The sequence below is a fragment of the Pinus tabuliformis genome, chromosome 6, assembly GCF_031772625.1.
Source record: "Pinus tabuliformis cultivar Carrire ecotype Pingquan chromosome 6, CPIR1, whole genome shotgun sequence".
In the NCBI taxonomy this organism is placed as follows: Eukaryota; Viridiplantae; Streptophyta; class Pinopsida; order Pinales; family Pinaceae; genus Pinus; species Pinus tabuliformis.
In genome coordinates, this window is record NC_142292.1 from 1,277,880,684 (window position 1) to 1,277,897,795 (window position 17,112).

The window sequence follows — 17,112 nt, forward strand, 5'->3', positions numbered from 1 at the left end:
GCCTTCCAGCTCGTTAAAGTGACCGGAAGTGCTATCCCTCCTCTAGATTTTAATCTTTTTGGACCTGAGGGATTATTGCACAAAAAGATCGAGCGCTTGTTTTGTTCGGCTCGTTAAAACTATCAAAAACTCATCCCTTATGTATTGTTTTATACTTTTTCGGACTTAAGGGATTAGATGACGAAAAGGGACCTTTGGAGTTATCTTTACGTACCTTTTTAGACTCTCTAAAAATGAAAAGGGACCAAGTTATCTTTGTCGTTAAACTCGTTAAAAAACATTAATAGCGACAAACTTGTCTTTAGACGAGAACGAGTTTCACTATCTCTAGGCTCGTTAAAACATAGCGATGGGTTTGCCCGAAGGGAAAATTATAGAACAAGCATATGTTATCCTCCTCAAGCTTGACAAAAATAAAGGGGTACTGGTCAGCAATGACTGGGGAAAAATTGGGAAGAAACTCAAAGAACTTTTATTGGTAGCAAGTCGCTCTTGAACATGACACTTCCACTCCGTGCCTGAGTCGGGTTGGGTTGTTTCATTCACCGGTCACATCACCATGGTCTCGCCAATACCATCCATCTTTGGGGTAAATGCTACCAATCCATCACACAAGTGTCGCAGATATGTTCAAGAGAAGTCATCCAGAGAAGTCAACTGTGTCCCATCCACTACCATACATTATCCTTCATCCTTTCATGACCGCCACCCTAAACCATATATCATCAGATCGTTTTCACCTCCATCAAAATCATTTGCTCCGTTCCATGTCACTGATGTGGGATACATTAAGGCCCTCCTTTGACAATTCGCTTCTTGTCGACATCAGCTCATTATCCAAGAAGTTGATCTAGGAACACACCCTTCAGTACTTTGAAGCTTGCATGCCTCAATGGCAAGTTTCTCACTTCCGGCGACAGGTATACATCAATGACCTTCGACCGAAAGATTTTGCGTGGTGTTCAACGCCAAGTCCTTTATTCACACCACGTGAATTGTACTGTAGTACCTTGAGGGTAATTATCATTATCGGTGATTCCTCTCGCGCTTGTTAACAGTTTACATCATTGACTGGTAATCAAACGATGTCTTTCCATGTTCGACTTCAGAGCCTTTCTCACATGGATCGACTTGTACTTAGAGTGAAGATCGAACGAGATTGAAGACCCCGGATCTAGTTTCATCCATCCGGGCTGCGATATATATTCAGAAAAAATAAAAACATTGACATGTACAACATTGCAACAGATAATCATCCTACCAAAAGGATGATGATTTCATCAAAATCATCAGTCTACCATCAGACGATTGTCTGTTCTATGTACAGAAAAATGAATTTATAAAGCTGAGCATGGGAATGCCCGCCTCAGCTAGATCATGAAAGCAGTATGAAAAATAATGTATTGTATTGTATCTTATTACAGGTCTCCTCCCAGCATTGGAAGAACTTCGAATCCTCCTAATAAAGAATTTCACCCGATAAACGGCCTCATACTTTAGGGGGCAACTGTTATAGACATTTTTGTGCCTTACAGCATTGAGCATGAAATGTCCATAATCCAAGGGATCCAAAGTCCCTAAATGATTTGTTCCTACCCCTAAAGGAACAAGGTCAACCAATGACAGCTTCTCCCAGAAGTTCTCCACCAAAAACCACTCAGAAACAGTCAATTCAGGATCAATTCAGAGGCTCCACTAGCTGTCTGCGCTGAAATGCAGAGATTACACTGGCTAGGTGCACTGCAACGCAGGTAGAAGCACTACCAGGGTGCGCTGAGCAGGAAATGACAAATGGCAAGTTCATTCAACAAGGTGGAAAGACCCTGGAAGCTTCCAGAATCTTCCTCAATGACACTTGCCTCAGTGAATTCGACTAGTGATGAGTAAGAGGTTCTCAACCTCCAAGTGGAAGCAAGAACTGACAGAGAGAAGCCACAAGTCAAAACATGAGCTGACTCATCCTCTCTTCTCTGCTCACATCTATATATGGATCTCTCACCCAGAGGTTCAGGGGGCTGGAATTTGGTATTTTGCAGAGAATTGTTGTTGGTTTGAGATTGAGATTAGTACATTGGGTGATTTATGCTTTGTTGGAGGAGAGGAAGGGATTCCTTTGCTGGGAGGTAGATGCTGTATCGGGACTCATTTGGTTGTATCTCCTCTTGAACCTTGTTATCATATTAATAAATCTACTTGAGTTTCTCCTATATGCTTGTATTTCAATGATGTTTTGTTATATTCACATATTTAGTTTATATCTGATCCTAAACTAGTTATGAATGTGAATCTATGTCTTTTGTGTAGTTTTTCTCTCTTGTGATCTTGCAGGAACTGGGTGAAGCTGGACCAGTGAAAGAGCAGGAAGCGGGAAGCGAACAAAAGAGAGAGTGATTGGATCGACAAACTAGCGGAAGACACCGGTTAGTTACATCCTTGTTACTCTATTTACATCTCATAAAGAAGAATACTCAGATAGTTTTCCTTGTTTGTTGCTAAGGCACTATCACCTCTTAGAGTGGGATAGGGGCATTCCGAATTGGATACTTTTCCCAACAACACTGAGGGTGATTTTTGATTGATAAACATGGTTATAATGTTTTTAATGATTTCTAAAAGTTACAACAAGTTCTAGGCAGAGGTCAAGATTATGGGCTAGAAAAGTGACTCAAATCCCAAGGTCACTAGCACAAAACTGGCAATTCTAGACCACAGTCACTGGCAGGCAGGCCTGTGAGAGAGACCTTAGGTTGCTGGTCACTCTCTTTCCCATAGCATGAGAGCAACTAAGGCCTAAGAGTTGCAGAATAGCAGTGGGACCCACGGATAGGTTGTCTGAGTGGTTGACTTGTCTCTTGAGGGATTTTTTAATGATGTTGGATGACTGTATGTGATGTTCTATCGATTCCACTTCCCTAAGGTGACATAGGAGGTCGAATTGGATCACAGTAGCCTCTCTTCTCATGTTTACCCTGGTTGGCATGGTTAATTTGGGTAGACCTTAGAGGGGGTGTTATAGATTGGTATCAGAGCATGGTTGTGCTATCTTTGGGTGATATATGGTGCTACATATATGGGTGAATGTGTTGGTCATGCATGCATGTTAGTTGTGTGTGTGGATCTTACACATGCGTTGCATGTGTTTATTGCTCTGCGTCATATGGATCATGGTAGTAGTAAGGTTATCATGAGGAACTTGATGTTGGTTTTATGGAATGCATTGTCATGCGTATATGGATGGTTATATAATTATGAGCAGCTTGATTATATCCTTGTATGTTGGGTTGCATTCTTGGTTATTTGATTACATTCATCAGTCTTGTAGATTGATTACAAGAATTGAGCACTTATGCTTGAATACATGCTGTTATGCGTATGTGTATTTGATTAGGAATTACTTATGCAGGTGGATAGTTGCATGAGGCAATGTTTATACTTGAGTAATGGTTGTTATCATGCATGAGGTCATAGCATGAATTGTTGATATGGCCTTGCATTGATGACTGGACCCTATTTAGTATTATGGTTATGCATTCATGCACTTATTGATATATGTCTATATGTTATTATGGTTATGTTATACAAGCATCACGTTGATTTAATGATCTTGCAGGCAAGGTATCCTCCCCGAGTATGCTAAGGTATGTTGATTTATGGTGATTTGGTTTATTTTACATAGTATGCCTTGTAGGAAAGAGATTAGATGGCTAGAAAGGTGGCAGATTACATAGAATCTCCCTATGCATTATATGGGTAGTGTGGTGTGGGTAACTCTTCTGACTTGGTAGACACATTGAGAAGCCTGAAGGAAGAAATAAGGAGTTGCAAAGCAGACAATGACAAAATTATGTAGGCACAAGAGAAACACACAGAGGTGGATGTGATATTACTTTAGAGTTTGTCAGATTTTCAATGACGAGGACCTCTTCAAATCAACCATGGACATCATAACTAATGCGGCATATGGCAGTAGGTTTCATAGTAGACATAGATTAGATAGATATTACACTATTAGAGATGGAAGGATGTTGGATACTCCGGATCGGAGGGGTGAAGGCACAGGGACTACTCTAGTTCTAGTTCTGATAGACATCAGATCATCATCACTATCATCCGTACAGGAGGGATGATAGGGGAAACTTGTTGAAATATTTCAAGAAGGCAAATCCACCTACCTTTGATGGGGAGATGAAGAAATCACAAGATGCTGAGACTTTGTTGCTTGTCATGAGGAAATTCTTTAGATTACATGATTACTCAGAAAACATGAAAGCAAGGATAGCCCTTTTCAGTCTCAAAGGTAAAGCGGGTATTTGGTGGGAAGACATGAAGAATGTCATGGACATACATGAGGATTATTTGACTTTCCAATTCATTTGAAAGGCTCTTCAAGAAGTACTTATCTGAGAGGTATTATGATGATAGAGCTAAGAAGTTTTATGAGTTTCGAATGGGTTCTATGACAGATGAGGAGTATACTAGCAGATTTTTGGAGCTCTTGAGATATGTGCCTTACGTAAGAGAAGATAAGGCCAAGGTTCAAAGATTCATTAGTGGATTTCTAGTTGCATACAGAGACCAAATTGAGTTCGATGAGCCTAGATCATTGGAGGAGGCCATCCAAAAGTTGAAGCATTGTTATGAGCAGACAAAGCGCAAAGTGGAGCTGAAGCAGGACTTGAAAAGAAATGAGAAAGATAAGGGAAACTATCCACCAAAGAGAGGAAGATCTCAAGATGCAAGTGAGAAAGATAATGTAGTTCCTTACAAGAGATTCAATGCAGTTGAGAATGGAAATGGAGAGCAGTAGGCTAGAGGGAGTGGTAAGGAACCATTACAATGTTGGATATTTGGTAAGGATCATTGTAAGAGGGATTGTACACAGTATCAAGTGGTGGTAGACCCCAAATCTACAGTTCTCAAGAGAAACATACAGTTGGTGATGTTTCTCATAACATTCCTCATATTTATGTAGCTGTGGACAATAGGCAGGCAGATCATCAGGCATCGATCATTGAGATGGATGGTAAGCTTTCTGATCAAGTTGTTTCTATTTTGATTGATCCCAGATCTAACTATAGTTATATTACTCCTAACCTGTTGGATAAGTGGGGTTTGAGAAATGAAGTGCATGCAAAATCTTGGTTGGTAGAGTTGGCTACAGGTATAAAGAAGTGAGTTCACCATTGGGTAAGAGCTTGTTCATTTGAGTTAAATGGTATGCCTACAACATTGCATTTGAATGTATTTCCATTGGGATCGTATAGTATGCTTTTGGGTATGGATTGGCTATACCTTCATAAAACCAAAGTGGATTTCTTCAATAAGGCCATTGATTGTGTGGATGATAGTGGGGAAAAGAAGACCTTGTAGGGAAAGAAGAAGTCTACATCAATGAGGATGGTTACCACTATGAAATCTAAGCATAGTTGTAGAAAAGGTTGTGTGATGTTTTAAGTGACAAGGGTAAGGAGGTTGATGATGATGATGTGTTGAGCAGGTACCTAGTTTTGCAGCAATTTTAGGATGTATTCCCTAAGGAAATTACAGAGTTGCCACCTCACAAGGAGGTAGACTTTTCTATTGAGTTAGTGCTAGGGGAAGCTCCAACATCAAAAGCACCTTACAGGATGAGCACACTTGAGTTGGTGGATTTGAAGTTGAAACTAAAGGAAATGTTAGACAAAGGATACATCTGACCTAGTGTATCACCGTGGGGCACACCAGTGTTGTTAGTAAAGAAGAAATATTGTACTCTTAGATTGTGCATTGATTATAGGCAGCTAAGCATGGTAATGATCAAGAACATGTACCCTTTGCTGAGGATTGGTGATTTGTTTGATTAGCTAAAGGGAGTAGCAGTGTTCACTAAGATCGACTTGAGATTGAGATACCATCAGGTATGCATCAAGGAAGAGGATATCTTCAAGACTGAGTTCAAGACTAGGTATGGGCATTATGACTTTGTTGTTGTTCCATTCGTTTTACTAATTCTCCAGCTACATTCATGTGTTTGATGAATATCACATTGCATCCTTATTTGAACATGTTTTTTTATTGTTTTCATTGATGAAATACTGGTATATTCTAAGAATGAGGAGGAACATGCCAAACATTTAGCAACAGTGTTGAGATTTCTAAGAGAGCATAAGTTGTATGCTAAGCTTAGAAAGTGCAACTTCTTTCAGATTGAGGTACACTACTTGGCACATGTTGTCTCCAAGGAAGGCATAGCAGTAGATCCGGAAAAGATAAGGGCCATCATGGAATGGGAAGCTCCTAAGAATGTAGTGAGGTGAGATCATTCATGGGTTTGACAAGTTACTACATGAGGTTCATCAGGAACTTCTCAAGCATTGCATATCCTATCACATCATTGCAGCGGAAAGCTAAGAAATTTGAATGGATGACAAAATGTGAAGATAGTTTTGAGCATCTTAAGGAGTTGTTGACACATGCACTAGTGCTAAAGATTGTGGATCCGAACCAAGAGTTTGTTGTGTGCACAAATGCTTGCAAAAGGGGACTTGGTGGATTTATCATGCAAGAAGGACAGGTAGTGTGCTATGAGTCACGAAAATTGAATGAGCATGAGCAGAACTATTCGACACATGATTTTGAGCTAGCAGTGATTATACATGAATTAAAGATGTGGAGACATTATCTTCTAGGCAGGGGGTTCACATTGATGAGCGATCACAGTGGGTTTAGGTATTTATTTGACTAGACGAATTGGAATTCTAGGTAAGCTAGATGGTTGGCCATGCTTAGTGAGTTTGACTTCGAGATCAAATACATCAAAGGGAAGGAGAATTGGCTTGCAGATGCTCTTAGTAGGAAGGTATAAGTAAATCATATAGCAGCTATAAGCTTCTATGGGACAAAGTTACAGGATAGGATCTTGCAGGTGGGACATCAGGATGAAAAATACATGGAGATTATGCATAGGTTACAACAGAGTATAGGTACAAGTGCAGGTATAGGTACAAGTGATCAAGATGCAGACTATTGTCTCATGGTAGATGGCCTGGTGAGGTTTTGAGACAAGATCTATGTGCCAAATTGTAGTGAGCTCAAGAAGATTATATTGAGGGAGTTTCATGTGAAACCATATTCGGGGAATCCAGGATATCAGAAGACATTGATGACAGTGAAGAAGTTTTACTATTGGTCGAATCTGAAGAAGGAAGCGGATGAGTTTGTGGCTAGATGACTAGACTGTCAGTAGGTAAAGGGAGAATACAAGCATCCAAGTGGTCTACTATAACCTATTGTGATTCCAAAATGGAAATGGGAGGTCATTTCCATGGATTTAATCATAGGTCTTTTGAGGACAGTGAAGCAACACGATTCTATTATGGTCGTGGTTAACAGGTTGAGCAAGGTAGCTCACTTCATTTTGGTGATGACTACATATTTAGCTAGTGAGGTGGCATAGGTGTTCATCAGAGAGATAGTGAGACTATATGGTGTTCTAAAGAAGATCATGTCGTACAAGGATGCAAAGTTCAGTTACAAATTTTGGAAGGAGCTATTTGCAAGCTTGGGTATAGAGTTGGCCTTCAGTACAACTTATCATCCACAGACAGATGGTCAGACAGAGAGGGTCAACATGATTTTGGAGGATATGCTGAGGATGTACATGATGCACCAGAAGAGGAAATGGGAGGGGTATATTCCATTGGTAGAGTTTGGATACAATAATGGTTATTAGGAGTCTTTGAGGAGGAGTCCTTTCGAGGCATTGTACGGATGAAATTGTAACACTCCCATAAGCTAGAGTGATGTAGTAAACATGGTATTTATTAGGCCAGACATGTTGATGGACATGGAGTAGGAAATGTAGGTTATAAAGAAAAATCTAAAGGTAACACATGATAGACAAAAGAGTTATGCAGATCAATACAGGGTGTTCAAAGAGTTTTAGGTTGGGGAGCATGTGTATTTGCACATCAAGCCCAAGAAAATCTCTTTGAGGATTGGTTCATGTGCTAAGTTGGCACCATGATATTGTGGGCCTTTTGAGATCCTTGAGAGGATTGGACCAATGGTATATCGAATTTAACTACCCCCAATAGTGAAAGTCCATGATCTTTTCCATATTTCATTGCTTAAGAAGTATATAAAGGATGTTGATCATGTTATTTATTGGTCTGCATTGCAGGTGAAGTAAGAAGGCGAGTTCCAATCGGAGCCTTAGTGCATATTGCAGTAGAAACATCTCACGCTCAGGAAGAGAGCCATAGAGAAAGTTAAAGTGAATTGGAAGCACTTTAGGCCTAAAGAAGCCACATGGGAGATGGTGGATCAGATGCAGACCCTATATCCTTCATTGTTTGCTGGTTGAGGCAAGGCAATTTTGGTTTGATGTTGGGTTAGGTTTGGCATATGTTTTACTGATGTTTTGATATTTGTATATGTATATGTATATGGAGGTAAATACTTCGATGCGCTAAGTTATAAAGCTCCAATAAGAAGTATGGTTATTATCTTGTCATGTTGTCACGATGTTTTGCTTTTGAGCAGGTTATTCATTGTAAATACTGCAATGAGCTAAGTTATAAAGTTCCATAGGTAGTATGTTTGCTTTTCAGTAGTTTTTTTTAAGGTCTTGGTGTGGTTTAACACCGAGCACGATGTTCCCCAAGGGGGAGGTTTTTGTAACAACCCTAATGGAAAAGTTTGTGTAATAAAAGTTAATAAAGGCAAAAATAAGACCACGGTTAAGGGACACTTATTCCAAGCTGAATGTTGGGAAAATATATCCTAGTGGACATCACTGGATGTGTGTTTTGGCCAAGGAAAATTGGAAAAGGCTACGGCAAAGGCAAAGGAATTAAAAGGTAAAAAGGCATTTTGGCACATTTATTTATGAAAATTAAGGAAAATAGGAGAAAAGTAAGGTGAAAGGTCACAGGTGGCATGTGAGGAGGAAATTGAAGGAAAATAATGGAAAATGAAGAAAATAGAGGATTAGTTGATAACCTTTTGTTAGGTTCAAGTTTGGATCTATCTCATTATTCTCTCTCTCTCTCAAACTCTTGGGAACTTAGAATTTTCTTGGAGAACTCTAGTTGTTGGGTTATGTTATATTCTTTCAATGACTAGTCGATGTAGTTAACTGGGGGATTAGAAGGGGGGTGGAGCCCCCCCTTTGTTGTGCCGATTGAATAGTAGGGGGGGGGGGTCACAGGGGATTGAGGGTTGCAGGTAAGCCCACTCTATGGGGTCCGGGGAAAAGCACCAATTTTTTTTTTTTATTTGGACCCTATATTAGGTTGGACGGACCTACCTATGGTTTTGCACATGATTTTTTGCACATGGTTTTGGACACAATGGTTTTTGGTCCATGGTTTTGGACATGATGGTTTTTGGTCCATGGTATTGGATGCTTCAGCATGTATAAATATGTATTGTAACATTGAAAGGAATATAATGAAAAATCAACCTGGTAGTCCCGGTTTTGGGATCAAGGGGAAAATCTCTGTGTATATGTGTTTTATGTGTTATGCTCTCACATTGTTTATTTTTTGTGTTTTAGAATTGGTATGTAGGTAATTTATGTATGGGGTTAAAACCTACATTTGGTATCAGAGTTGTTTTGGCTTCAAGGGGACACCTTTATTGCTGAGGGGTTTCGCTTGGGCTTGTGGTAGACCTTGTTCAGTGGGAGATTTGTGAGATCGATTCTAGTGGTAAAAGAAGATGGTGAGCAGTGGAAAGATAGAGATCGAGAAATTTAATGGTCAGAGTTTTGAGTTGTGGAAACTCAAGATGGAGGATTTGTTGGTGGATAAATATCAGTGGATTGCAGTAGATCCGAGTACTAAAACATTTTGCAGTTTGGAGCAAGCAAAGGAAAGGAAGGCAAGCAAGGAACAAGGAAAGGAAAGCATGATCAAGCAACTTCAGTAGGAATACTTGTAGGTAACCTTTTGCATGTGTGATTTCCTAGCTGGTTTGGACATGCATCACTTTGCATGTTGGTGTATGGATCTCTTGCTGTTAGTGGCATGGTATTGCCGAGTTATGCCAGTTGTTTTCAACCTAGCTTAGCCTTTTTTCCAGATGCCATGGTATGTTGGGATGTTTATCTCAATTTTTGGAACTTTAGGTTGCTATATGGATTTCGGAATCTGGGGTGGAGGTGGTCTCAAGGTTCATTCCCAAACGCCTATGAATCCCTTGACCAGTTTTGGTGGGATACACGGTAAAGCCTTCGGGAGTAGTATTGGTTTATGGCTTAGTGATTTGGGTTTGGATTGCAGTAAAGACTGAGAGGCAAGGAGACGAAAAATTCCTCAAAGATAGTGATGGATTTTGGATCTCATTCCAAGTTCTGTTTAGTTGTGATTGGAACACTGGTCTTGGTGTGATCATGGCTTGATGAGGGTGGAGGTGGTTCAACCTCTATATTCCCTTGGTTGTTCTTGGATTGGTTGTTCTATGAGATCCCACATTCATGCTTGGAATATGGCATGGGGGCGACTGGCTGAAAGAGAGATTTGGTTCAACCATGTCTAGGGTCGATTGGTACGTGGAAGTCCTGAACCTAGTTGAATTTTCCTATGATTAATAAAAGTTAAGTTCTCTTACCTTTTCATTGATCTATATGTGGATTTAATGACTATCATATCTTTGATATTTACATGGTTTAATGCTGGTTATAAGCATGGTTTCGTGATTGGTTTATGTCAAGGTTATTTCATGTATTTACTTGTAACAATTAAATGGATGGATGCAAGATCTAATTGATGATATATTAGTTCAATGGAGAAGGCGGTGATTCCTATGATGATTTTTGTAAGTTGTTTCAATCATTTATGCGTTGTCTTGTATCCTAGACCTGTAGGTTGCATTGATGCCACAGGTTTGACAAAATGTCAATCCTAGTAGGGAATGCTCAGGCCTAGTCCCAAGGGTGATTTTTGAGTGATCAACATGGTTATCATGTTTTTAATGATTTCTCAAAGTTACAACAATTTCTCCGCAAAGGCCAGGATTCTGGGCTAGAAAAGTGGCTCAAATCCCAGGGTCACTGGAACAAAATAGGCAATTTTGGACCACATTTACTGGAAGGTAGGCATGTGAGAGTGACTTTAGTTTTTGGTCGCTCCCTTTCCCATAGCATGAGAGCAAATGAGGCCTAAGAGATGAAAAATAGCAGCGGGACCTAGGGATAGGATGCTTGAGTGGCTAACTTGTCTCATGAGGGGTCTGTTGATGATGTTGGATGATTGTATGTGATGTTCCATCAATTTCAATTCCTTAAGGCGACATAGGAGGTTGAATTGGATCATAGTAGCGTCTCTTCTCATGTTTACCCCAATTGGCATTGTTACTTTGGGTAGACCTGGGAGGGGGTGTTACAACTACAGACAGTGACAACATTATAGACTTGAGAATTAGATTTTTGAGTATAAGATTTATTGGGTTCATTTATGCATATTTTAGTTTTAATTGTTGGTTTGTTACATAGATGAATATATGGATCATTGTACACTCTCTTGCTGAATCATTTGATAATGATCTAATAAGAAACAAAATTTGAAAGGGTTTTCCCCATAATGGGTTTATCCTTGGTCTCCGACCAATCCTAGTGTCTCTATGCATGAATGATTTTCTTCTAATATTGTTCTTTTAGGTTCCATTGGATTGATGATGATGATATTGTTCTTTCTACATAGTTTCATATGTTGCTAAATAATGATATAAATCTGAATAATGTTATGGGGTGAACTTAATGTATTAATGAAGAAATTCAATTATCAAAGCAAAGAAGAATATAGCCCTATGAAAAATTAACATGGTATTAGAGCTGGGTTGAAGAAAATTCATGGAGATCACCCCTATTATGACACCATTGATGGAAGCAAGAAGAGGATGGTGGAGACATAAAATAATTCTAGGGTTTGAAGAAAACCTTAAGCAATTTGTGTATTACGGTTTGATGGATATTATGAGGTTAGGGTTTAAGAGAAAGCATGGTTTATGGAAAAGATATGAGATCTGAAATCTAGCATGGTCAATGTGGAAATGTTCAAGTACTTGTATCATATTTGATGAAGTTAAATGGGATAGTCTCTAGTAGGCCTAGTTGCTGATGAAGTTGATGAATGGATAATGATGGCTCTTGAAGGATGCTTCAATAGGGAGAGGATCACCTCTCATTAAAGAAAATTTCCTTCTAATTTATGTGCTTCTTTATGTCCTTACTTTTTTTTAGATTTATTGATTTGATTATTATTTTGATCATTTCTTATACTTCCTGCATGTATACATGAGTATTTGGATGTTTCTAACCTCCTTGATGGCATGTAATAAGAGGGTCATTCTTAAGGATCATTTGAGATTTAGGAAAGAAAATATAGAGCTGGAAAAAAGTAAAGAGGCACCTGATGAAAAAATGACAAAGTGCTACAAACTACCTATGTCAAATGAAAAGGTTCACAAGTATTTGAATACTACAAGGTATGCATGGCATATTGTTTCAAATTTATGTTTCAACTGCAATATTGGATGGAAAGGTGAGCCCTAAGGTATGATGAGAATGTCTCCTTCTCAAATGGATCATGCATGCATATGAAAGTGATTTGGATTCATGGTTCTTATGATGAAATGGTGCACTTAGTATTGAACAAGCATCTTACCTTTTAGACATAATGAATTTCTTGAATCTATGGAGCTACTTGGAAATATTGATCTTTGGTATATTGGTATACTTTGTGTTAGGCTAACATCTACCATTTTTGGATCTCTTGATCTGATGAAGAAGGATATCTCCTTGATTCTAATAGATGGTAACCTGATGCTACTGATTTTGTTTGTGAAAATCATGATAGCCATGATGATAGAAGTATGATCTTTTGTTGACCATGGTTATGCTTTTATGTCATTAGTAATTATGGCATAAGGTAAAATTGAATGCCATGACTTGATGGACTAAGTTACTTGACAAAGAAGTAATGTTGTGATCATGATTCTTGAAGTATTCTTCTATTAGATATTTGACACTAACCCTTGATGAAATATTGATCTCTTCATGTCATGGTGAAGTAGTCGATTCTAACATATATGACCATGATGAATATGTGGATATAGTCTGACTCTATGATCTAACAGATCTACTAATACATGACAATATTATAGTTAGGTTGATGACTCAAATGAAGATGACTGAAGTGGATTCCCATTCAGAGGCAGAATCTATCCATAAGATCCCTACTCCTATTATCATTTGCATTATATGTATACTCTTTACTATTGAAGTATAATTTATGGGCATGAATAGACAAATAACTAACATTGTTGATCTACAGAAATTTTTTTGATCTGAGAAGATACAGTTTTCCCTTACTCTAAGCTTCAGTCACACAAAAGTAGGTTTACCGATGCAAAAGTAGCCTCTCATCCGCATGGAGGTAAGGTCAAGGGTGTGAATGTATTTTCCCAACCACATGCAGGAAGGCCTACAGATGCCACTATGCCTACTAGATACAAAAATGAAGTTTTGTTTGTAAAATTAGATGTTCACCTGAAGGATGTTAGTCCTACAGACATGAAGCAAACAATAGAAATATTTATGAGTAGGAAAGTTTGAATGTTTACTATAATATTAATATATAGACTAAACTTGTGCTTGTAGGTGAATGGTATATGCATATAAATAAGTCATTATGTTTGAAGTTTGTGCTACAAGAGTTTGACATGATTTGGTTGTTTAATATAGATAAGTAGTGTTTGGAGTTTTGACATGATACTTGATAATGACTTAGAACTTTGACTTGATGCTGATATATGTTTTGGACTATAAATCTCACTATGATAGAAAATTTGGGATTTTACCTGATGATTAATGATTTGATTTGACGACTGATGATTTTCCTTGATGACAATGCTATGTGGGTATAGTGACTTGCGGTGACTAATATTGGTATTCAATAATGGTTTTGTATTGGTGTCCCCATTCTTAACACATTGGTTGAAGTATTCTCTCAATGAATGGATGGAACCTACATAACTTATTTTTGGTTTATGAAATTTCATTTAGTGACTTATATTATGATCATGAGGATGGCTAGATGAAATTTGGATTGATATTTCTTATGACAACTTGTTGGCATGATAATATATGAAGTCATGACTTGATGAGAGATCTACCTGTCATCTGGTCTAAAGAATTTGATACAAATGATATTGATGAGTTTGGTATTAGTTTTTAACTAAAAACAATGATTCATATAAGGCTAAGCATATTTCTTTCGTAAAGTGTTATGTTTGCAGAAATATTTGTGTAAAGCAAGCTCCCCACTCTATATATGTTCGCATTGAAAATTATTTGGTGAAGCCAAAAATATGTGTTGATCCAAACCTCTAATTCAAAAGTTTTCCAAGGTGTGACTTTGATTTTGAATTTGGTTTTATATGTTGATGGTCTACTCTTGATAGGTAATGAACCTCTGATGATCTAAGTAAGAGCGAGACAACTTTTGAAGCTTGAAATATTGAATCATGGCATGAGGAATCAACTTCTAAATTTGGGAAAATAAAATATATATAGCAAAGCTATTGAAGAAGTGGAAATGAAAATCCTTGGACACTCCAATTGAATCTCAAGAAGTTGTGAAGAGATATTGTTGAACATGACTTGGAAATTCGGCAGTTGATTGAAGCATTGATGTTCTATTTTTAACACCAATATGTATACATATATGTTGTACATCGAACCTGAGTTTCTTTGTGATCGAGCAGCTTCATACACATTGATTTTCCACCAAGCACCCTTCGATATATTTGCATGGGATGATCTATTTTTGATATGTGACTGCATGGATGTATTGATGATGTTTGGGATTATTATTGATGAGCACATCTGGGCACTATCTAAGTATGAGATCTACCATGATATGGGAGGTCCATAGCTTTAAGCATGACCAAGGTTGAGTATGATGTTGCTAGCATGACTAACTATGAGGTAGGATGAAGAAGCTTCTTTGAATGATGGTTGAGAAAGCTCTAGATATGACGTGGATACACTATGAAGAAAAAGTGGGAATCGATTGGCAAAGAATCCCGGATATAGATGGGATTGAGTTACCTTCATATATTGAGACAAGCTGAAGCTGGTGGTTGGGACCTCTTGGAGAGGAAGGATAACTATGGTATCCTTTTTGTGATATATATATTTTTGTTTTAATATGATATTTGATTTGATTTCATGTATGAATAGAAGACAACTACTATTAAGACATGATGGCTACCAGATATGAGTACGATAATACATTTCTAATCTATAGAGAGAATCGGTGATTGATGAAATTGAGCCAACTCTTACCCCCTGTCTGAACTCCCAGTGTGAGTAATTGAGATAGAGGGCTCCTGGGGTTGAGGGAACTATGGAAAATAGGGTATCACCCCTATCTGTTAGCCATAGGTTTGGAGTAGTAGCTCACCTTACCTTGGTATTTGCATAGTACACCCCAGTTGGCATCATACCCATAAGTAGGGCTTGTTGGGATTGTCCCTCCTCATCTAGCCAACAGGTTGAGGAGGCTTGGAGGTGTATGATACTTACCTCTTGGTAAGTCAAGTATCTCTTCCAAGCTCGGATTATGATGCAGGTGTTCTATCACATGAATCTTGAGGGTCATTGTTGCAAATATTAGTAAGCAATAGGATGGGTTGAGTAGTAGCTACCCCATGAGATTCTAGGTTGAGATATGTTCCTTGATATGGTTCTACATTGAGATGTGATCCTTGATGATATGCTCTCCAATGATGATGCAGGTTGTAGATCTAACTCCTCGCCGATATTCCTAGGTTGTAGCGTGCTGGCAGAGATTTTGGGTAGTATCCCGCTAATAGAGATTCTGGGTAGTAGCCCAATGAATAGAGGGTGGTATATTATGCTCTCCTCCAATGAAAAATTATTCTTCTTTTAGATTCGAGAATGTTCAACATATGAGAAGGGACAATCAAGAGATAAGAAGGAATGAGCAAGAGATGAATTGCGATAATCAATGATGATACGAGATGATGAGATACTTGAGATTGGATATGATTTGATGACAATATACATGTGGCATGAAGAAGGTGGAATTCTCCCTAGTTGAGAGGGAGTGTTAAAATATGAAACTATGGTCAAATGACACTTTGGATATTTCACTTGATGGAGATAATGATTGCATTGAATTCCTATTTTTGAAAGGAGAAAAATATACCTAAATATCACTCAAATCAGATAAGTGGTGGGATCCAGTATTGTAGCAATAATGCTACAACTCCTGGAACTCCCTTCTTTAATTTTATCAACCCGGTAGTTCGTAACAAACTTGGAAGCGACGGTGCTGTATGCACAAGTACTAGCTCTTGCCGCAGCTGTCACTTGGTCAGCTGGCACAAGTCCGCCAGGAGCTTAAGCCAACTTCTATGAGCTCTTAGAAGAAGATTTTTAATTGATGGATGAAAATCTAACTCGAAGGAAGTTAATCTAATTGCAAAAAGAAACTGAGAGCCAAAAAGAAACGCAAACCCTAGCAAACCCTAATTCTACCAGCTAGTCCTACTGATGCAAAGGAGAGAATGCAAACTACGAAAAGAGATGCCATTACTTCTAGGAAGGTAAAATGCATGTGTCTAAGTTATCACTATCTGAAGAAAACATCTTTTTGTATTTTTGATTAAGTTATTAGAATTATCATGCATGTGCTTTTAACTAGATTTTCACTGTGCAGGGGTGGATCAAGGAGGAGAAATGCTTGGGAAAGGTTGGGAAGGTTCAGAGAGGGTCTAAGGGGTCCCTAACACCCTTCCAAAGAGTCTCACAAAGTTTGGCTGCCAAGGAACCGTGTTTATGAGCTTCTACAGGAAGTCTGCAGGGGTTTCTACAGGATGTTCAGAGATTTCTACAGGATGTTCTGAAAAGAGGATTTTGGAGAATGGATGGAGGGAAAAAGGTGGAGGAACGAGTATGGAGGTGAAATAGGGGTGTGAAGAGGTCCAAGACTTGGGGAATGGAGTTGAGGAGAAGGTGTAGATGGTGAGATTTGTTCAAGGAGGGATGAGATGAAGTTGCACAAGAAGATGAGAATCATGGCAAAGTAAGCGAATGAGGTA